Here is a 16927-nt window from a genome sequence, read left to right as displayed (position 1 = left end):
AAGGTACTGGGTTCTTTTAAAAGGAGGGAGGGGACCCCTCAAGGTGCGACTGCCACCGGTGCCCCTGCCCAGAGCACGACCCAGGCGGGAACCTTGCACCTGCCCAGGTAACCCCTCTCTGGCCCTGGAGCCCCTGGCCTGCCTGGTCACTGAGCTCGTTGACTCGTTTTAACCTCAACGCTTTGTCGGTTTGGGGACAGAAACCCCTCTTTGTGGGGGTGAGAGCAGGGCGACGCTGGGGGTGGGCGGAGGGGCTCCCCAGCTCTCTGCGACCCTTCTCCCCTCTGGTTGTGAGTTCTGACCCTCCTGCCTGGCTTGGGGAAGGGTCCCCCACTCCCATCCTCGGCCCTGCCCTCCTGACGAGGACACTCTGGCCTCTTGGGGCCCCGAGTGGACATTTGTGGAGGGTTCGGGGCCTGCACCCTCCCGCCTCGTGTTCCTTGTGCTTCCTGTCTGTCTGTGTGTCTCTCTGTCTGTGTCTCAGTCTCTGTGTCTCTATCTCTCTTTATCTCTCTGTGTGTCTGTCCCTCTGTCTGTCTGTGTGTCTGTTTCTGTGTCTTTGTGTGTTTATCTCTGTCTCTCTGTGTCTGTTTCTGTCTCGCTGTTTCTTTGTGTTTCTGTCTCTCTCTGTGTCTCTGACTGTCTCTCTGTCTCTCTGTCTCTCTCTCTGTCGCCAGGAGGCTCCTGAGCCACGGTGGGCTCTTCTAGCCGGCAATCAGCATGACTTCCCTAAGACGGGGAAAACCTGACCCGCGTGCCTGATGGGGTAATTCCCGAGGGAAAGACAGGCAATGTGGTGGCTTTTCCTTCTGTTGGGGATTTCGACCTGCTGCCACCACGTTCCCTGTCCAGAGTTAGCGGTCTGTCCCTTGAGGGGGACACTGCGGGACGCTCCCACCTGCCCAGTGTGGAGGCAGGGAAGGGAAAGCAGGGCTTGAATCAATGCGGGAAGGTATTAAAGTTTCAGGCGTAAATCCCCGGGGGCCGGGGTGGGGGTGCGGCAGCCAGCCAGAAAACCTCTGCTTGCACGCCTTGCATGTGTCCCAACCCCCGCCGCCACCTGGGGGCAAGGAGTGCCACTCGGCTCTAACCCTTCCCGGTTTCCACTGGAGTCTCCCTCATGGGCACCTGGGACGCAGCCCAGGCCCCGGCTGTGAGCTGCCTCCGCATGGGGGAGACCTGGCTGCCAGGTCCGCTCTGGCTGGTGGCAGACAGGGGGTCGGCGCCCAGGCTTGGGCCTGAGGATAGAGCCCTGGGGGGCTGGCTGTGGCCCGGGTGCAGGCCCAGCCCATCGCCCTGCCAGCCCCGGCTGGTGAGCCCAATAAGCTGGTGAGTTTCTATTAATTTGATGGCAACTTAAGCTGGTGAATTTCTGTTAATTTCATGGCAACCTGTTTGGGGACAAGAGGGCTGGTCATTGCCGGAGCGGGGGGGGGGGGGGGGGGCTGGGAAGGGGGCTGAAGGAACAGTGCTATGGTGAGCCTGCCCCTGCAGGCCCGGCCGGGGTCCTCGGGGAAGTCACCTCCACACCTGCCAACGCGGGCCCACCTGTCGTTTTGAGACCTTGGCTTCGTGGCTGCCGAAGTAGCTGCCGTGTCTGCCTGAGACTCTGCCTCGCCCCGGCTTCCTCTGCGACTTGCAGCCTAGCTGCCCTGGGCTTCCCTGAGTGGGTGGACGGAGGGCCCCGGGGTCCTGGGGAGGGTGCAGCGGCGGCGGGAGGAAGGGAACGGGTTACAGAGTGGCCTCCCGTTGGGCCGCAGCCTCCCTTCTGGAGGGCTTTTAAAAACTGGCCTGTTACCTTGTAATCGTTCCCAGCAGCGAGGAGTGAGTCCGTGGAGGAGCGGGCCCCACTGTTTGTTTTGCGTTCTGTGTTCTCCCGGCCAGTGGTAACCAAGGGCCGCTTCCCCTTGGTGACGGCGGAGCTCGCTCAGGCCAGGGCTGATCTAGCCCCAGCAGAGGAGGCCTGGGGGACCCGCAGGCCCGGCCACTGGCAGGGAGGCAGCCTCCCCTCCTCAGATCTGCCCCCAGCCCGAGAGCCCGTGGACTTCTCTCCTGGCGCTTTCCCCAGGCACTGGCCCGAAACATTCCAGAACTCCGGATCCGGCGGTAGGTGTCCAGAAGACGGTGAGGCCACTTGCTGGCCGGCCGTGAGGGGCGGGTCTCGGGCAAGGTTGTGGGCCTCAGCCAGGATGCTACTTGGGGCCACAAGGGACCTGCACTCTAGGTTCTGGCAGGACCCGCGTCCCGAGGTGATTCTGGGGGAGGTTTTTGCGGGAGATAGGGGTGCCGGGACAGACAGATGGACGGGATTCCAGCAGGTGGGGTTGTTTGCAGTGAAAGGGTCGGTGCTACAGCAGGTGTGGCCGCGACAGCGTGTGAGGCTCCCGGAGAGTGGCGAGGCTGGCGTGGCTAGCTGGCGAATGGAGGGTATTTGGAGAAGAAGGGAGAGCTGAGGAGGGCTTGGAGGGTGGGCAGAAGGGAGCCCCTGATGAGCTGTGAGAGGAGGAGAGGTTTGGAATGCTGTTGCCAAAACCATGGTCTCCCCAGACCCTGAGTGGCCGGGGGCTTCTGGAAGCTGTGGGCCAGGGAATCTACGGCCCGTTCTAAGTCCCCCCCCCCCTGTTCCGGGGGGTCTGGCAAGAGGATGAGGCCCTGACGGGCTCTGTGCATTACTTCTGCTAAACTTGTCAGCTTCTAGATTTGGTTCGTTCGGGGCCAGTTATGTTTCAGGACTGCTTGCTGGAGAGGGCTGGGCGCCCCTCTGTTTTCCTTCTTTCTGACGCGTGTTCCCTCCAGGCTTCTTTCTGCCTTGGGGAGGGCCCGCTCCACGGTCCCCACCCCCCTGGGCCCAGATCGGCCGGGAAGGGCCCAGACTCTGCATTTTCCACCAGCTCCAGGCATGCCTAGATGCGGGGCACAGGGTGACCGTCCCCTGGCCCCTAAAGGGCCTGTTCTCAAGGAAGGAGTCGGATTGTTGCGCGTGCAGAACCGCAGTCACGTCTGCCTTTCCACTGGGGGGCCTGGAAAGGGGGTGCTGTCAATCAAGAGAGGTGGGGTATCTGGGTGGGGGCCGGCCGGAGCCGCGCCGTCCGGCTTCTGCGCGGATTCCTTCCACCAGCCCAGCTGCCGATAGTATTAACCCTCAGTGATTCACCCTGGTGCGTTGCAAGGGAAGGCGTTGTGTTACGAAAACGTGGGTCCCGGCAGCTCGTTTCGCTGACGGGTCTCGCTGCCTCAGCAGAAAAGAGGCGCTCTTGATATGGGAACGGAAACTTGGGACGGCCTTAGAAATACTCGGTGTGTCGGGGGGGAGAGGAGCTGTGGTCTTCCTCCGGCCCTGGAAACTCGCTGCCCGGCCAGGAAGGCAGTCCCGGGGCCCGCCGCTGCACCGGGGGGCTGTAGAGGGGTCCCCGCATCTAGGTCTGCACGGCCCACGGCCGTGACCGTGAGGAGCGGGGGCCGCTTGCCCTGGGGTGGCCCCATTTCCCCGTGAAGGTCACCTGCTGGTGGTTGTATTTCATGGCAAGTCCAGCGTGCGGAGGAAACACCTTTCCAAACGCAATCTGTCTGATGTGGCCGAGGCGAGCAGGTGCCGCGTGCGTTCGCGGCCCTCACGTGTACCTAGGACCCGGGGGAGGGGACGGGGGTGGGGGGGTGGAGGGGGACCTGGCCCAGCTCCAGTGGCCGGTCCCGCGCCTGCCGACGTTTCCAAAGTTGGCTGGAGAAGCGAGCGCATTCATTCACTCTGGCTTCTTCCTCCCTCTGCCCTGATGGCCATCCGGGACTAGCCCATTAAATGGATATTGGGCCAATTTCCCTTTTCCCCACTTCCCCTTCCTTCCTTTTGTGTCCTCAGATGTGATAGGTGGGACGGACTCAGCCCAGATCCGAGTTGCTTTCCCAAGTGGGATAGACCCAGCCCAAATCCAGTTGCTTTCCCGAGAAACTTCTCCAGATGTGTGTGTCCCTGCCACCTGGCCTCAGTAGAGCCCAGGCCACAGCAGACTCGGGACACCACGGGCCCACCGCCACAGCTGCCACGGCATCCCGCAGCAGGCACAGCGGGGGACGTGGGGGAGGCACCGGGGAGCATCCGGTAGAGGCGGGCAAGACCACTGCCTGCCTGTGGCACCAGCACCTGCGGGCTTCCCGAGGGGGCCTCTCTGTCGTCAGGAATGAGCCTGAGATGACGAGAGGCGGCCACCTGGCTGAGTCACGGACACCCCGAAGCGACCATTCTTCTAGCTGGTCCTCCACTAGAGACGCCTTCTCAAGAAACCCTCCCAGCTTCCCTTCCTTCCTGCCTGCTCCTCAAACCACTAAATTACAGATGCATCACCAGCGTGGGTCTGTATGAAGGGCTGGGCTTTCTGTGGGCTTCTCACTTAATCCTCAAAGCAAACCTATGATGTCAGGCAGTCACCCCCCCCACCCCCACCCCCATTCCAGTGGAGAAGCACCTGAGGCTCAGAGAGGTTAGACAACTTGCCCAAGGTCGCCCAGCTTGTGGAGCTGAAGCTTAAGCCCAAGTGGTCCAACTCCAGACTTCGTGTGTCTTCTCCGTGTTTGCAGGCACTTGGTAAACAAGTTACCCTCGACTGACCCCCTTTGAGTCCCAGGAAGTCTTAGGTAGAGACAGCCGGCTGCTCCGATAAGGATCCCAAGGGGGCCAGCTGAGCCCTCGGGGTCATTATGGCCTACCCACATCTTGTAGATTCGGGAACTGGATTTTTTCCCCCGGCGTTCCAATTTCGACACAGTTTAGAGATCTTTACCAAACTCACAGGAGACTGAGGTATAAACCTGAGGTGATACGTTCACATACAGTAAGGAGTAAGACAGCCAAGTGTGCAAAAGATTTGTGTTCGCCTCTAAAAGTGACGAACTTTTCTGGAAGCCCAGAACCAGAGCTCAGGAAAACCGGTCGAGTGGCCCTCCTGTTTTGTAACCCGATATCTCTGCTGTCACCATAGGGCGTGTAAGAGCTGGAGTCCTTGGGTTCACAGATTAGGCCACCGTCTTCCCAGGCTCTGGGTCTGTGTCCTCACGCCTAATATCACCTGTTGGGCTATAGTTTGTCCGGGTTACATTCTGGATCTTCCCGCTACGGCCACCCTCAGGTTCAAGCTGCAACCTCGCATTGACTTCTCAGCCGGTCTCCCGGCTCCCACGCTGGCTGCCAACAGCCTCTTCTCAACACAGCCGCCTAAAAGGATCCCGTTAGGACAGATGTCAGACTGTGTCCTCCCCCTGCTCAAAGCCCTATGCCCGTTTCTCATCACACTGGAGAAAGAATCCAGAGTCCTTACTGTGGCCCGCAAGGCCGGTGTGCCTGCCCCTCTGCATGGCTCCTCTGTTATTCTCCCAGCACGACAAGCGTGCTGCCACCTCAGGGCCTTTGCACATCCTGTTCCCTCTGCCCAGAACGCTCTTCCTCTTGAGTAGGCTCGTGCTTTTTTCCCTCCATTTATCTCGGTCTCCGTCCATACATTGCGGTACCGGAGAAGCCTTCCCTTCCCACCCGTTCCCATCATTTTCTCTGTCCTCACTACTCTGCCTGTTTTTTCTTTGACACTTGTTACTTGGCCCTGTGTTAGAGATACAGTCATTTAACACTTTTTATTGAGCACCTACTGTGTTGCAGGCACTGTGCTAGGCATTGGGGCTGCCACAGGGAACACAACAGATAAAAATTTCTGCCCTTGGAGGGGCGCCTGGGTGGCTCAATTGGTTAAGCCTCCAACTCTTGATTTCAGCTCGGGTCACGATCTCACGGTTCGCAGGTTCAAGCCCCACATCGGGCTCTGTGCTCACAGCTTGGGATTCTCTCTTTCCCTCTCTCGCTGCCCCTCCCCTGCTCACATACTCATGCTCTCTCTCTCTCTCTCTCTCTCTCTCTCTCTCTCTCTCAAGAATAAAGAAAGAAACTTTAAAAAATTTCTTCCCCTGAAGTTTGCATTAACTGTTCAAATGATTGCTCCCTGTCTCCCCCAGTGATTTCTACCTGTGTGTATACAGGAGGCACCTAATATTTTTGGAACGCATTCCAACCCTAAGGCACCTTATTGGGACTTGGGCGTCTTCCAAGTGTTCGTCAGCTGAACACGTACAGACCACCTCTCGGGGTGGATCACTTCTGCAGGTGACTGTCTTGCTGACTTTCTTGCCAGTTTCCCCCCGGGGAAGACGCGCTCTGGCAGCCGAGGTGGAGCACTGCCCCCTACTTCCCTGAACGCCGACCGTGCGCAGCCCGTGCTCTTGAATTGTCCACCTGCTTGGGAAGCTCAGGGACTGAGGGACAAAGACCGGGTCTTGGGAAGCCCATGCCACGCCCCTCAGGGTTCAGCAGGTGCTGGTGGGATGGGGCGAGCCTGCGACCCCGATTTTTTTTTAGACACCTACTAGATGCACACAGGCCTTGAGCGCTTGGCCAACTTGCCGGGTTTTACGAGAGGGCGTCTGGCCAGAGAGGGTCGGGGGGAGGTGGTGGTGACCGACGCGGGAGGCCCAGATCTCTCCAGATCTGTGAGCAGTAATCCTCACGAGAACTCAGAAACAGCCCATCGGAACAGGTTTTCATGTGGCGACAGGTCCAGTCACACCGTGCGTCAGCCCGGGGCCGAAGCCCCGCGGTGTGGTCGCAGCTGACAGATCCGGCACCAGAGTCATCGACAGAGGGAGCAGGCACAGAGGTGCAGGTGCGCACTCGCTTTCTCTTTTGGAGGAAAGAAAGGGGGGGTGGGGTGGAGAGTGGAGAACTGCGCGGCCGTGACCCAGTTCTAGAAGGCTCCTTACTTCCCACAGAGGCACGTCGTTGGCCGGGTCCCTGTGTGTGACCCTAGACCTCTTCGAGCTCCGGGCCCCCCTCCGTTCTGCAGCCCTTTCCACACCCACCTCCTGCCGTGTGGGTTTTGGACACGTGGACATTTTTCATCCATTTATGGTTTTTTGTTTGTCGAGGTGAAATTCACATAATATAACATTTTTAAAGAGTACAATTCAAAAAATAAAAATATTAAAAAAAAAGAAGGAGAAGCCGCAGCTGGGGAGGCCACTTCCTGCCTCCTTGCCGTACCCCCCAGTGACAAGCTGGTGCCATGGGAACCTGGCAGCTGGACCCTTCTGCTTGCCTGGGAATTTAGGATTGAGTGATTTGCTACCTTCGGACTTGCTGAGGTGGCCCTCCCATCGGGCTGGCGGCCCAGGGTCCAGGACTTTCCAGGTTGACAGGACAGGAGGAGGAGGTCCGTGAGCTATTGTGGCTTTAGAAGTAGGGTTAAGTCCTTTTCTCGACCGGCCTGCGAGGCGTGGGGCTTTACCTCTCCCTCAGCATCCTGTTCAGTTCCGTGAAATCGCACACGAGGAATGGCGATTAGGTTGCACACAAGGCCTGATTCCTTTTAGAATCCTTTCCAAGTTCCTTGGCTGTGGTCCATTCAAGGTCCGGGTGACAAGCCTTCAGTCCAACTAGCTGTGCGGGAACCTGGGCACCTTGCCGCCACTGTGGCCAGTTCAAAGACCAGGAAGCCTGGTGGGAGGTTCCCGTGACCTCCGCTTTTGTCCTACTAAAAATGGACAGACGAGATCGGGCGCGTTCAGGGTGGTATGGCCGTAGACTCTTCTACTAGAAGTGGACCGTAGGGTGGGGCTCTGAAGTCCAAGATTTGGAGCGTATTGAGAGACGAGGTGGCCACAGACTAATGAGAGGAAGCTGCTCAAGGCCACCCCACTAGGGAGAATCCCTCACCCCACGCGTGACCTTCACACATTCATCTCTAAAGGCAAGTGACAGAAATTCCCATAATGGGATATTATGCGGCTCCTACCACACGAAATTGGCACCAGGACTAGTCTCTTATGACTTGGAAAAAGCAAACTGGTGAGTAGTATTTGGGGGTGATCCTTTGCTCAAAGTGGACCGTCCCCAGTGGGAGGGGGACCCTTTAATTTATACTTTATACATTTCTGGATTGAGATTTCTATTGTTTGTTTGTTTGTTTGTTTTGAGACAGAGAGCAGGAGCAGGGAAGGGGCAGAGAGAGAGAGGGAGAGAGAGAGAATCCCAAGCGGGCTCCACGCCGTCAAGCGTGGAGCCAGCCGAACGCGGGGCTCGCAAAACCACGAGATCACGGCCTGAGCTGAAACCAAGAGCTGGTCGCTTAACTGACGGGGCCACCCGGGCGCCCCTCTGGATTGAGATTTCTGATGAGCATGTGTAACATTTAAAAGATCTCACTCACATCAAGACTGAACACGCGGTTTTTAAAAACCCTTGTTGTGAATCTCAGCCTGGTGGTTCTTCTTTCACATGGATCTGACGTTCTAAAACGTTGAGCTGTCATTCCTTTGAACCAGCGGTGTCCTGATGTTGCTGGGGGCTCCTTAGAATGCAGACCGCTGGACCGCAGCCCCTGATTCAGTGGGTCGGGGATGGGAGGCCAGGCATTCGCTTCTCCCGGCAGGTGATGAAGGGGTCGGGGGACCCCACTTGGAGGAGCACTCCTGTGAGCATCATCCAGGAGAACAGCCTCTTCTTCCCGGAGAAAGTTTTTGGGACCTCGACCGCTGCTCTGGACTCAGGGAGTTTATGCTTGGAGTTTTTGAGGTGGTTCATCCACCGACAGCCTTTCCCCTGGGCTCCCGTGGGCTGTCCCCGTGGCCCAGCTCTCTGCCCGGCTTCCCGCTCCCTGTGTGGAGGGCACCAGGCAGGTGCCATCTGATGGGTGCCCAGCCCCCACTACGGGCTCCGTTCCCACTGCCTCTCAAAGGCTCTTCGGCCGCTCTCTCGGCAAACTTCTGATGAGGTGTCCGTGGGTCATTGTGTGTCACCGAGGTCCCTCCAAGAACAGGGGTTCTCATCTGAACGGAGTGCAGGCTCTTGCCATCACAACCTTGATTGGGTGCAGCCGTGGCTCTTTATTTTAATTTTCAGTCTCTGTATGAATGTAGTGCTGATTTCCCAGGGGCAGGGTTCAACTGACGTGAGCCCTTTCTGAAAGTGCCGTGAGTAATTTGGGTCCTTCCGTAGGTGTTTACAGCAGGTGCATTCTTGGTGTTTTGAGGTCAGAGGCTAGAGCTCTGGACCATGCGGGCTTTTCTCTCCAAAGTCACTCGTCAGAAGTTTCCAGAAGGGACCGATACATTTTGTTGGTTCTAGGGGCAGAGACTTCACTTTTATATCCCCGCTTGAGAAGAACACAGCTCTCTCCTGGGTGTTCCGGGGAATCTCTCCTCAAAGGGGCAGGTGGAATGGGGGGGTGGGGGGTGCGGGGGACCGTTGCTGCGCGGCCTTATCCTGCTGGTGGGAACACCTCTGCCAGGGGCTCCGTGGCCAGGCTCGCACGGAGCACGCCCCGAGCGCGCTCACCACCAAAGCGTGTCCCCGAGTCCTGGCTCACGGGAGCGTGAAACCCTAACTGACAGGCAGAGCCGGACAGCAAGTCAACAAGCTGCAAAGTTGTCTGAAAGAATCACAGACCGCTCGGGGCGTGCTTCTCTTGCAAAACTCTGGGCTGCAGACACCGATGTGTGAGGTGGGGAGGCGGAGGGAGGGGGTTTATTTGATCTTCAGGTGAAAGGAGGCTTTATAAATGGGTCACCTTGTTCCGTAGCCTGCATTTCATTCTTTCCCCATCTTGGGACAAAACAATGGTTTTACTGTTCTGGGGTCAATCGGACAAGCTGAGGGGGACTTGAGTTAAAAGGAGGTGAGTGTGTGACTGCCACTCTTGTCCCCGGCAGCCCTCCTGGGTGTGTGCCCTCCCTCCTCCCCCACCCCATCCATTTGTCACCGGTCACCTTGGATGTGTCTCCATCAGAGCGGTCCCTCCGCCCATTCAACGGACTTTTCCTCAGACCACAAAACAAAAGGATGAGTTTTAGGCGAGCTCGTATGGGTCCAGGGGAGACAGGAGCCACCCCATTTTTACTGGGCAATTTCAAATTATGAGTTAGAAACCGGGCCACTGGAAATCCTGGGAGCAATCATTGTGGAAGTAACGTCCCTCTTTGGGACGGCCCCCTGGGCTGTACCCGGTGATTCTCGCCCTCCTCCCGATTCTGGATCCTTCCTGTGCGTCTTCCCGGCCGAATCAAACATTTATCCTGTGCCCGCCTTAGAAGAAGTGACCCACACGTGGAGGGCCTTCAGGAGTTACTTTGGGAAACAACTCATCTGTGGAAGTGTAAAGCCAGTATTCTTTTCCAGCCTTTATTCGTTTCCGTGTGCTTAAAAATCATCCCGTTACCAGGGGCGCCTGGGTGGCGCAGTCGGTTAAGCGTCCGACTTCAGCCAGGTCACGATCTCGCGGTCCGTGAGTTCGAGCCCCGCGTCGGGCTCCGGGCTGATGGCTCGGAGCCTGGAGCCTGTTTCCGATTCTGTGTCTCCCTCTCTCTCTGCCCCTCCCCCGTTCATGCTCTGTCTCTCTCTGTCCCAAAAATAAATAAAAAACGTTGAAAAAAAAAAAAATCATTCCGTTACCCAAGTAATACGTGAATCACACACACAAAAAAAAACTCAGTTCAAAAAGTGTTCACGGTGAATGCATCGTTCCTTCCACCCCGCCCCCCTCCAGGGCTAACCGTTGTGAAAGCTTTGGTGTTTATTCATTTTAGACCTTTCTCTGTGCCTGCCCACAGATAAACGTGTGCAGATAGAATCTTCTTAAATTCCGTTCTTACAGAAATAGGATCCCCTCCTGCATCTTGTTCTCCATGGAACAGCGTCACGTGAGGTTTTGTAGAAGTCAGCCGTCCGAGGGGGCTGTCTGCTCCTCTCCAAGGCCGGGGGGCGTCGTAGGGCCGTGAGCGTCTCTGTCCCCGTGTCCCCGTGCAGGGCTCTCGGGTTCCGTAGGCAAGATCCTGGGAGAGCAGCTGGCAGGTGATTGCTGGGTGTCATACGTCTGGATGGCGGCCGCCACGTGGCCCCACGTGCCCAGGTGCGTGTTGCGGACGCACCCCCATACCTGTGCGTGGGTGGCTTTCCCCCACATTCTCTCTAGACCACCTCAAGCTTTTAAACCCTGTGCATCCCGCATGGCTCCCTGAAGTGGGATGCTTTTGCCCCTTAGAGGGTCTGAGAGGCGTCCCCTTTTGCAGTGGATGAGCTGGCTTTTGACCCATCGAAGATGATGTGTGCGTACCATTAGTGGGGGAGAGTTGGGGGGGGGGGGTTGTTCAGGAGAGGGAAAGGGGTCTCCCCAAGTCAAACCACAGGGCTCGGCGACATCTGGCCTGACAGCAGGCACTCGCCCTCTGTGCCCCACCCCCAACCCCCACCCCTGGCCCCAGAGCCTTTAATCTCAGTGCACGCGATTGTTAAGTAAGTATGCAGAGTCGTAAAGCTTCTGAGGTGTGTTTGCTCACGCCCCTCTGTGTCCCTCTTCTGGGAAAGACGAGGCAGTTTACAGGGCCAGTGTCCCTGCCCCTTGGCTGTGATTCCTGCTTCCCTCCCACTGCCTGCTCCTCTCTGACGCCCCCAGGCAGCCCTGCGGTGCACCAGACAGAACCATGTGCTTGGCTTTGATGTCAGGGGCGGGTCCTCCCCCCTTTGTCCCCTCCCCCCCCCCCCCCCCCCCCCCCCCGGCATACTGGGGCCAGTGCTGTGCCAGGTTGGTGAGTGGGAGGAGGGCCCCGGCTGAGCAGAAGGGAAGTGGAGCGTGAAGACTGAGGCCCCAGGAGCACCCTCGGTCTCAGGGACGGCTCCACAGCCGCTCATCAGCGTGGGCGAACTTGACCACGAGGTCGAGGTCCCCGACAAGGGAGACGTGGTGGGGTGGGCGCCTCGCCTGCTGTTCCAGGTGAGAAAGCCGTCCACGCGGCCTTTCCTGAACCCCCTCCAGTGACTTGCACCACACGGGGCCCCGTGCCAGCCGCGGCTCGAGAACGTGACCCCACAGGAGGTGCAGCTCTGTGTTGGGACTTGCACGCTCTCTGCCCGTTGTGTGAAGGGGGCCCTTTCCCTCGCGGGCTTTCCAACCCACCCTTTGGCGGTTAGTTTTCTCCTCTGACCCTGTTTGATCTTTAATTTGATTTTACCTGTCGAAAAAAATGTCGCCAGGAGCTCCCAACCCAGAATGACTTGTCGACTCTCCGGAACCGGCAAGAGGGACAGTCCGACGGTCAGAGCTCCTTTGTACATATTTTACTTTGCTCCCACTGAAGTGCGCGTGCGCACACACGTGTGTTTCTAGGTACGCGTGCGTTCTTGCTCCTGGTTCAGAGAGCCATCCTGCTGCTGTATTTGTGCCCGTTACACGGGCAACACCCCACCCACCAAAAACACAGATCCCTGCCCACCCCCGCCGCCCCAGGTCACCCTGGAGTCCTGCTCACCCTTGCTCCAGGCGTGTCTTTGATCTTGGGGAAGAAGCAGGGACTGAGGACAGTGGGGACAGTATGTTACTTGGGCAATCAGAGGCTGGTGGGGCGGGAGGGGTGCAAACGAGGAATTTGTCTTGAGAGCTGGCTCGCGACGGTCTTGAGTAGTCTTGGGGACCCCGTGTCCTGTGCTTTTTGTTTTTAATTGATTAATTTATCCTGAGAGAGACAGAGACAGTGTGAGTGCGGGAGGGGCCTAGAGAGCCGGGGAGAGAGAATCCCAAGCAGGTTCCTCGCTGCCAGCTACAGAGCCCGATGCGGGGCTCGAACTCGTGAAACCGTGAGACCGTGACCTGAGCCGAAACCGGGAGTCGGACGCTTAACCGACTGAGCCGCCCAGGCGCCCCTGTGTGTACGAGCTTTGTGAACGAGAACCCCGCAGAGAGAGTGAAAGAGCCACAGCCCAGGGGTGGTGGCGATGGCCGAGGGCCGTCTCTGTCCTCGGCCTCTCTTGTTCCAGCCCGGTAGGTCAACACACGGCCACACCTGCTGCAGCTTTATTTCTCCCCCAGGGGGACAAGGTCTGGGTCCTCCCAATGCGTGGAGACTCACTAGGGACTCGCTGGGCCATTCCAGGCCCTGACACTCCTGTGACAACTTTAGGCCCTGAAAGGCCTGGACATCTGCGTCTGCCTCTCAGAAGGCAGGAAAGGGGACTGGTCCCAGAGCTGGGGCCTGTTCTGCTTCTTCTGGTTCCTCCCTGAAGTGTGGCATCCCCTGCCGACTCCTTGGCCCAGTGTTAGCGATTGCGGCACAGGCCAAGCCGGTGCCTCTGTTACTCCGTGCCCTCCCCAGCCCCCCAGAACCGCGTCCAGGCATTTTGGAAATAACGTCAGCAGTTGGCATGGGTTTAGGATGGAGGTGAGCAAACTATGGCCTCGGGCCAAATCTGGCCCACCGTTTTTTGGCAATAAAGTTTTATTGGAACATGGCCATGCCCGTTCATTTACATATCATCTGAAAAGGCTAGAATACTTACGATCTGGCCCCTCACAGAACAAGTTTGCCAACCCCGGGCTTAGAAGGGACGTTAGGGGCGCCTGGGTGGCTCAGTCAGTTGGGCGACTGACTTCAGCTCAGGTCATGATCTCGCGGTTTGTGGGTTCGAGCCCCGCGTCGGGCTCTGTGCTGACAGCTCTGAGCCTGGAGCCGCTTCGGATTCTGTGTCTCCTGTCTCTGCCCGTCCCATGCTCATGCTCTGTCTCTCTCTGTCCCTAATAATAAATAAAAGTAAAAAAAAAAAAAAAAAGGGCGGGGGGGAAGTTAAATTTTATTTACGCAACATTTCAGACACCTGGGTCTTGGCTCAAGGCCAGCGTCCATCATAGGACCAAGTGCAGGGACCAAGAAAATGGATAACAGGGATCTTTGTTCAGTGTGCAGAGCACAGCCTGGAACATAAAAATAAAAACGAAAGCAGAAGTGAAAATGCCGGTTGTACTAGGTCCTTTCTGGAACATTGTCTCTGTTGAGGAGAGGTGAGCTTGGGACACCCCTGTCCCAGGAGCAAACAGAGCCTCGGAAAAGCTAAGGGCGAGTCCTAGGCAGTGGCCCGAGGTGCGTGAGTCCCCACCCCCCCCACAGGACTGGAAGCCCCAGGGGCAGCGCTGATGGGAGCAAAGTAGGGAAGTGCACGTTGAGGGGGGAGAACCTTACTGGCTCTTCCCAAGAAGGGGCTAGTGGAGTTTCTGGAGACCCCCAGAAGGGCAGATCTCTGCGGCCACATTTAAAAATGGAAGGAAAGGGAGGCAAGGAGGTGGCTAGGCGTGGACAGCCTGAGGTCTACGAGAAGGAAGTGTCAACTTGGACCATAGCCTGGACACGGGGTGGGGGCAGGCAGGTGACGGATGAATCAAGAATGGCTCCAGGGTTGCTATGGTGGTTGACCACCTGGGGGTGACCCTGAAGACGGGCTGGCCCAGAGGCAGCAGAGCGGGTGGGCCACGTCCCCTGGGCGGGAGCCACCCCACGGTGCCGCAGACAATTTACCCTGCCCCTCTTCCTCCCAGAGACTCCCGCTGCTCGAGGTCACGCGGTCCGGGGGCCCGAAAGGACCCTCCCTCTTGGACGGTGCCCTGGGTTGCTGGCCCAGGAGGGTAGGAGCTTAACACAAGGGCCGCGCAAACGGACTCTGCCTGCAGGCCGTGGAATCTCAGAGCGTGGTTGACTGACCTGAACAGGTCGCCCGCGGCCACCGCGAGCTTATGCCGTGTTTTCTGTTGGCCCGCTCTGAGGCCGGCCTGACGCTGTGGCCGCCAGATCCCCTCCCGCGTACATCTTCTGCCTTCCACTTCGGCACTCCGTCTTCGGCGGAGATGAGGTGCGAGGCCCCTTGTCTAGCCCAGAGGTTGGCCGAGCTCGGCCAAGAATAGGGACCAGCTTATTCTCACAAAGTTTTATTGGAACTCAGCCATGCTCGCGTATCAACGCACCGTCCGGGGCTGCTTTCACGCCACAAGGCAGCGCTGAGTAGTTATCACAGGCTGCCTGGCCACAAAGCCTAAAACTTTTTACTATCTAGCCCTTTATCCGAGAAGTTTGCTGATCCCTGGTCTCGCTGAAGCAGGAGTTATATGTGTGCAGGCCCCGGCTCCCAGGCCTGAGAACTCCCTTCCTCTCTCCCTTTGTCACCCCCCATCCCTTCCCCAGCTCCACCCCTGACTTGTGCCAGCTCTCCCCACCTCCCCCATGCTCCATTTCCACCCGTTTCTCTCCAGGTAGTTTATTATTTTTCTACGGTTTATTTATTTTGAGAGAGGGAGCGAGAGCAGGGGAGGGGCAGAGAGAGGAGAGAGAGAGAATCCCAAGCAGTTTCCGCGCTGCCGGTGCAGAGCCGACATGGGGCTCGAACTCATGAACCGTGAGATCACGACCTGAGCCGAAATCAGGAGTCAGGACGCTTAACCAACTGAGCCACCCAGGAGTCCCTCTCTCCAAGTAGTTGAAGTTAATGTGTTGGAAGGACTTCTCCCTGCCGCATTTCTCTCCCGCATGTTCTGCCTGCCCAGTGTCTCCCCTGACCCCCAGCCCCTTCCTCACTCCCCCACCTGTGCCCAGCATGGGAACGCTGAGGTGCTGGGATAGATCCCACCAAAGGGCAATGGCCGTTGTGCTCCAGGAAGCAGTGAAATGAGCTCTCTGAGGAAGTCAGCTCCCTCCCGTCCTCCAGAGAGCTGACTGGGGTCCCCACCAGCGTCCTGCACGGGGAGGCCACTGGGCACCAGCCAGAGGGAGGCGCCCAGGCAGAGATGGGTTGGGTGCTTCCGACTTGGAGAACTGCCCCGGACCAGCTCAGGAAAATACTCGAATGGAGTCTGGGGAGACATGGAAGAGGGGGTTCAGGGAAGGCTGCAGCCTGGTGGGCCCCAGTCTCTGCAATTACCAGGACCATGTTTGCACCCCCAAACCCTGGCTCTCTCCACCCCCACCCCCACACAGCCTGGCAAGCAGGTGCCAAACCCTCCGCGGGACCACAGGCGAGTCCTGGAGGTTTCGATGGCTCTCAGGACTCAATGGGCCTGAAAGCTTGAAACTGGGGGATCTGGGACATCAGGTCACGATATCCACAGAACTTTCCAGAACCAGGGTGGCCCTCTGGCTGCAGAGGGACACCTCTGCTTTATACCAGCTTTGCATACCTTCGACACAAGAAGTCCTAGCCTGTCTCTGAAGAAATGCCCATGCGTCGGGGAGCGATCAAGCCTTCCATTCCACACCAGAAAGGGGAGGGCGAGAAGCTTGGTGTGCTCGCTGAGATAAGGGGGTCGGGTCCAAGTGTTCCCACACAGGGACATTTACTCTGCCGAGAGCCAGCCTCCTAGAAGCCAGGTCACCCTGAAGACGTGGTCCCAGGGGAGGGAGGCAACTCCGGGCTCGCTGGAAGGCCCAGGAGAGACAGCAGGCCCACTGCGGATGGCCCCCGCCCGCCCCACCTCCTGACCCTGCCGGCCCCTGGGCACCCATGTGTCACACCCTCCTCCTTGGTCGTAACCCTCCTGGTACTGCCAGCCAAGGGGACGGGACAGCTGCAGTGAGGTCTCTCCTACAACCCCATGACACGGTGAAGTCTTGGAGTTGGGCTTCCTCCCCAGATGGGCTGTTGGGACCCAAGGGGCCAAACACCGGCTGCTCGTTCAAGGGTGTAGGCGGGGAAAAGTGACGGTCCTCTAAGTGTTGGTCCAGAACTACCTGGGGGTGGGGGGCGAGAGTCTTCATTCTCACCTGACCAGGGGCCATGAGAAGAGTGTCACTGGTGGCCGCGGCCCAGGAGGGACACAGGACTTGCTGGGGAGGTCGCTGCAGCCTCAGGGACCAGCAGGCCGGGAGGGGGGCTTTCCGCCTACGCCCGGGTCGCCTCCCCTAGCGCGAACCCCTGCAAACAACTGTGCTAGAAAAGAGGAGGTGCTGGGAAATGGAGTCCGGAAGCTTCCGCTGCCTGTCGGGGCTTCACTTTCCCTGCAGACAGCAGGGAAGGGACACAAGCCTCCCTTTGCTTTGCCCAAGGAAGATGCCCACTGCCCCAGGGCTGATTTCAGGATCCCTGCTAACT

The 16927-nt window shown here is 58.2% G+C and overlaps 1 protein-coding gene across 3 annotated transcripts in view; it reads left to right on the top strand.

Annotated features, from left to right (window-relative positions):
* Positions 1-16927, top strand: part of SPSB1 (splA/ryanodine receptor domain and SOCS box containing 1) — a 68510-nt gene that overhangs the window by 38423 nt on the left and 13160 nt on the right. Inside the window, exon 1 of one of the 3 annotated variants that reach the window (XM_058719187.1) lies at positions 1802-2106. The exons of the other annotated variants lie outside the window; for them this stretch is intronic. The gene's annotated coding sequence lies outside the window, so the exon portion shown is untranslated. Of the gene's footprint in view, positions 1-1801; positions 2107-16927 lie in introns of those variants that run through there. 3 annotated transcript variants of the gene reach the window in all.

The sequence above is a fragment of the Neofelis nebulosa genome, chromosome 2 (assembly GCF_028018385.1).
Source record: "Neofelis nebulosa isolate mNeoNeb1 chromosome 2, mNeoNeb1.pri, whole genome shotgun sequence".
NCBI lineage: Eukaryota > Metazoa > Chordata > Mammalia > Carnivora > Felidae > Neofelis > Neofelis nebulosa.
Note: the sequence above shows the minus strand (reverse complement) of the source record. Positions and strands in the feature narration are given on the sequence as shown.